General features: G+C 42.2%; 1 pseudogene; it reads left to right on the top strand.

The window, feature by feature from the left end:
* Window positions 1-5,219: 5,219 nt before the first annotated feature.
* On the top strand, window positions 5,220-5,640 carry LOC136118376 (large ribosomal subunit protein uL14-like; annotated as a pseudogene).
* The last annotated feature ends 200 nt before the right edge of the window (window positions 5,641-5,840 follow it).

The following is a 5,840-nucleotide window of genomic DNA, read 5'->3' as shown; positions in this document are numbered from 1 at the left end:
GAAAAGTCTCTGTTTCTAAAGGGCTCATGTGATTAGGTAATCTACCTATCTTAAGGTCAACTGATGTGGAACCTTAATTACAAAATCCCTTCAAAATAATACCTAGTTTAGTGTTGGATTGAATAACTGGGAGAAGGGGTGTGTCCCCCATGGCTTGGGACCATCAGTTCTGCCCAGCACGGGGGACCTGTCAGGACTTCGATCTCTTCTTTAAAATTGCTCTGGCACCTGCAACTTTCTCATGAGGAAGGCATTTCTTTGGGCTTAAGTATTTCTAAGAATGTCTGTAAAATAAAACCAACTACTTCATCTACTTCTGTAATACCATTGTTGAGCACCTGCTATTTGCCAAGCACTGTATATTATCTTATTTAACTTTCTTAGCAACCCTATAAGAAAAGTGTTATTGTGCCCACTTTATATATCCTCAGGGGAGACTGAGGATCCAAGAGATAAAGAAACTTGCAACAGAATCGTACAATTGTGCAATTGTTTACTGATGGGCTGGTATTCAAATTCAGGGCTGTCTAATCACACCATCCAGCAATTCCACTCCTGGGTATATATCAGAAAAAAACAAAAACACTAATTCCAAAGAATACATGCCCAATGTTCATAGCAACATTATTTACAATTGCCAAGATATGGAAGCAACCTAAGTGTCCATCAGCAGATGAATGGTTAAAGAAGATGTGGTATATATATATATATATATATATATATATATATATATATATATATAACGGAATACTACTCAGCCATAAAAAAGAATAAAATGTTGCCATTTGCAACAACATGGATGAATTTGGAGGGTTTTATGCTAAGTGAAATGTCAGACAAAGAAGGATAAATACTATATGATATCACTTACATGTGGAATCTAAAAAATACAATAAACTAGTGAATATAACAAAAAAGGAACAGACTCACAGATATAGAGAAAAAACTAGTGGTTACGAGCCGGGAGAGAGGAGGGAGAAGGAGCAATTTAGGGATAGGGGATTAAGAGCTACATATTATTATGTATAAAATAATCTACAAGGATATATTGTATAACACAGGGAATACAACCAATATTTTATAATAACTATAAATGGAGTATTACCATTACATATTGTGAATCACTATATTGTACACATGTAACTTATATAATATTGTACATCAACTATACTTCAATTTGAAAAAAAAAACAAACTCAGGGCTGTCTGACACCAAAGTGATGGTTTTTCTCACCATACTACTCTACCTCTCCGTATGAGTCAGCGTTCTGATGGAAAACAAACAGCATACTCAAAGAGGTCTAATTAAAAAGAGCTTAATTAACTTAGGATTCTTTATAGAGGTGTGGGTAGTGTTTAAGGGAGCCAACAGAGGAGAGAGCACCTGGGGATTAGGGGTGATGGGAAGCCATGACCACCTATAGGCCTACAGGGACAAGGAAAGGGAATGGAGATGACAGAACCTAGAGAAAGCTCTGGCTGGGAAGAAACCCAGGCATTGACACAACCTGGCCCTTTAAGGAGAAGGGTTGCAATAACTAACTTACCTCTCTCTTCCACCTCCAATCTCCTGGTATTAATTTCCATTAGCCAAACCCAGTTGGAAGCCAGAGGGCAAGAGAGCCCAGGTGATACAATCCCCTGGATCAGCATCCCCAAGCACCAAGCAGAGCATCACGGCGGGGAGAGTGGGGCTAGAGAGGGAAATGGAGAATAACCAGAACCGTCCCTAACATGCAAGTACCTCTGCACGTGCAACACATGGCAAGCTTCTTGAGGCCAAAGTCTCTGTCTTCTACTTTTTGTCCGAGTATAATTTTCAGAGACAACTAGTTGACGAACGCTTGATTTATCGATGGTTAGCATCTTGACAAGAGTATTAGTTTGTTAGCGCTGCCATAACAAAATACCACAGACTGGATGCCTTAAACAACAGAGATGTATTTTCTCCTAATTCTGGAGGCTGGGAGTCCAAGATCAAGGTGTTGCAGGTTTGCCTTCTTCCGAGGCCTCTCTCCTTGGCTTGCGTATGGCTGCCTTCTTGCTGTGTCCTCACAAGGTCTTCCGTGTGCATGCCCCTCTGATGTTTCTTTGTGTGTCCAAATTTCAAAGTACAGAAGTGTTCAGGAGGAAAGATCAACTGGATCGGATATTCCTCATAGTCAAATAACAAGGGTCAGGAGTGTCCACTGGATCTGGCAACGTAAAGGTCATGATGACCTGGACAAAGGCAGTTCCGAATGAGCAGCCGGGATGAGAGTCTGACTGAAGTGAGTTCAAGGAAAATGAGGGGAGTTGGAGATACTGAGTCGAGACAACTCTTTAGGGCAAATTTATGTTTTCTGAATGTCCTGGTTTCGCTCAAGGTTGGGGCAAACTCTACATGTGAAATGATGTGTGAAGGCAACAGGGCACGTCAGTCTGCCACCTCTAAAAGGCAGAAACCACCCAGGCCCAGGCAGTCTGACCCTGGGTCCTGTGTCCCATTTCTCCCTTTCCGGTGCCTTTCCTAGGGCTGCTTCCCCTTCAGGATCTGGAGGTCCACCATTTCACATCCTGCTTGATAGCAGTTATTGGCAAAAGTGCAAATCAGTTCGTTGCCTCTTGGGGGTATTTGCCAGCAGGGAGAGGAAGCTTTGCCAGGTCGTGAACCTTCCCCATGACTCCTCAAATCCAGCGATAAATGCACCTGGACACCCAGCATGTAGATAAGGGTGGGCCTGCTACAATCAGTCTTAAGTGTTTCTTAAAAAGGAAAACCAAAAGGACCCAAATAGAGAGAAACAGCCTAAAAAGTGTCTTACCTGAGCAACAGGGAGAAGGAAGCAGGCCTCATCTCTCCCCCTCTGAGAGGCCATAATGCTCTAGGGCCTCAAAGAATACCCCAATTTATACAATTCACTGCTGCAGCATTAAGCCTGAATGGCATTTGGTGGCAGATAAAGTCTCTGTGCGTGATATAACGGAGGGCTGTGCAGCCAGATCTTGTTTAGAATAACATTTAAAACCTGGAAATCAAATGATATGTCCAGATAATTTCTGTGGTAAACCGCAAACCAGTTACGCTTCGGGTTAAGCCTCTGCATTTCTAAACAACATGCCTTTATTCTCTCCAGGCCAATACTCGGACCTTCCTGCCAGCAATATCAAATAGCAAGAGGCTGAATGTACCCTCTGTGTGAGCATTAAAGGATAAGCAGACAAGGAAGACAGCGCCTCTCTGCCGAGGAAATCTCCATCTTTGAGACGCCTCCTCAACACACATGTCCAGTTGGCTTCATTCAGTTCCTTGGTTCCTTGAGTTATTTGCTAATCTCTAAAATTTGAAAAACAAACCAAAAAACTAAACAAACCCCCAAACATCCCATCACTTCATACAAATAGAGCTCTTAGTTTTCTGAATTTCTTTTCTTTATCCCTCTCACTTGAACAGATCTCTCCTGGTCATTGAATGGCATCTTCTTGCTGTATCTTGTTTCACAGGATCAGAGTTTGGATGCACTAGGAAAACTGACAGAACCTCCTGGTGACCCTCTGGGGCAAGAAAATTAATCCAATCCTGACAACAGGGCAAGAAAAGGGGCAGCATTGTTTTATGTCATTTAATCCTCATTTTATCATGGAGGAAACCAAGGCCTACAAGGTAGTACAGTGTCATGATCAAGCTTGGAGGATGTGTCCGTGATGTTGACGGGGCCTGTGTGAATGTATGTCCCTTATGAATGAACCCCCTTTTCCCAGGAAATCGCTCTGCCCTTCCCTCCTGCCTCCCATAAAGGAACCCATCCTGTTAGACATGTGCTCATGGTCACATCAGGCACCAGGAGAAGCCTTGAAGCATCTACACCGGTTTCCTCTGGATCACTTCCATTTAAGATCAGAGCTCATGAAATGAATTGCTAAGGTTTTCTGCTTCACATACTGCCCCAGAGCACTATCTAATGCAGAGAGGGAAATGTATGAACTCGGACAGCAAGCACATTTCTGTCCATTGGGGCAGGGACCTACCCTCTGTAGAAGTCCACTAGGCATCATTTTATTACTTTCGAAGTAAGAGAAGGATATTTTTTTTCCCCTTCGGGTAAAAAATGTTGCCGTAGATTCTTTTGCTAAAAGAGTCATTTAAATATTACTGGTCACGTCACATTGTAGTTGTTTGGAAATAATTATATCCATATCACAGACAGTAAATAATAGACGTACCTTCACTAACGTTTTATTCCTGTTCTGTTTTAATATGGCAAACTTAGAAGTAATTTAATCTCCCAGTCAATTGAAGTGGTAGGGGGTTCTTCACACAGAAGAATGCACGTTATTAATTCCGGGCAGTCTTCATCTTGTACAATTAGTCACTGTTTGCAGCTGGCAATGTTTTCTTAATTTTCCATAGTAGTGGATTTTCCACAGTTTTCTCAGTTTAAATTAAGCAGTAAGAGCTGCTGTTTCTTCTTAAATAAATTTTCTTTGCACAAAAATACATGCCTCTGGCTGTGTCAATTTTCCCATTTGATTAAAGGGCCACCAGGCAATTAATAACTGAATGCATTTTAAAGTACTTTTGGAAAAAGTAATTTGAATCGCCAAACTTGTGTATATTTGAATTGATCGTTACAGAAGATTTAGCAGGCATTTGAAAATCCTAGAACCTTGGAAAGGACGAATAGAGCCCAGCAACCAAGTCTGGCGGACTGTGGGGTGGTCTCCCTAAAAGGCACTCACACTTTGGGGTGGTAGGGGCAGGAGACCACCACTTTGCAGGAGGCTGGAGCAAGAAAGGCAACCTCAAAATGGGGGTGTACAGAAGACTCTAGGCTATGATGGTACGGTCTGAGTGGGAAAACCATTTCAAAAGCAATGAGACAACATGGGTGAAGCTTGAAGACATTATGCTAAGTGAAATAAGCCAGACAAAGAAGGACAGATATTGTATATTTCACCTATATGAGGTGCCTAGAATAGTCAACTGCATAGAGACAGAAAGTAAAATGGTGTTTGCCAGTGGTTGAGGGGAGCGTGGAATGGGGAAACCTTAGTGTTTAATGGGTACAGAGTTTGTTAGTAGTGATCAAAAAAAAGTTCTGAAGGTAGCGGTGATGACTGCACAACATGAGACTGACTGAATGCCACAGAATTATACACTCAAAAAGGCTTAAAAGGGTAAATTTTATGTTATATATATTTTACCACAATAAAAAAAAAAAAGGAATGCGGCCTTTTTTCATGTTCGAGAGGTAGAAGCAAGGATGTGGTGGCTCCTCCCATGCAAAATTCTGCATTTCTGGGGTCTTCTGGTAGGAACCATGATGAGCTATGCTGACAGCACGGGAGCCAAAATTCTGTGTACTATCTCTGTGAAGTGGATCGAGGGACGGTTGGACAGATTCCTGCTGCTGATGCAGGCGACATGGTGATGGCCACAGTCGAGAAAGGCAAACCGGAGCTCAGAAGGAAGATACGTGCAGCAGTGGTAATTCAACAACGGAAGTCATCCCGGAGAAAGATGTTCCTTTATTTTGGTATCATGTGGAGGTCATAGGAAACAGTAAAGGCAAGAGGAGAGGCTCTGCCATCATAGGGCCGGTTGCAAAGGTGTGCGCAGACTTGTGGCCTAATTGTGTCCAATGCTGGCAGCATTGTATGATTCTCCAGTGTTTTTCTTTTTTAAAAAAACCCACCCCATTAAAAATTATTTGCTCCCAACCCCCCCCAAAAAAATAAGTAATGAGGATATTCAAAGCTAACTGGTTTCCTTTTTTAAAGAAAACACACACACAAAAAGGAAAACACGCCCTAGTGTCATCTATAGTGAGAGTTAGGGCTTCTGTTTGACAGTGGGGTCTC

The sequence above is a fragment of the Phocoena phocoena genome, chromosome 2, assembly GCF_963924675.1.
Source record: "Phocoena phocoena chromosome 2, mPhoPho1.1, whole genome shotgun sequence".
In the NCBI taxonomy this organism is placed as follows: domain Eukaryota; kingdom Metazoa; phylum Chordata; class Mammalia; order Artiodactyla; family Phocoenidae; genus Phocoena; species Phocoena phocoena.
This window is presented reverse-complemented; position numbering and strand designations above follow the sequence as displayed.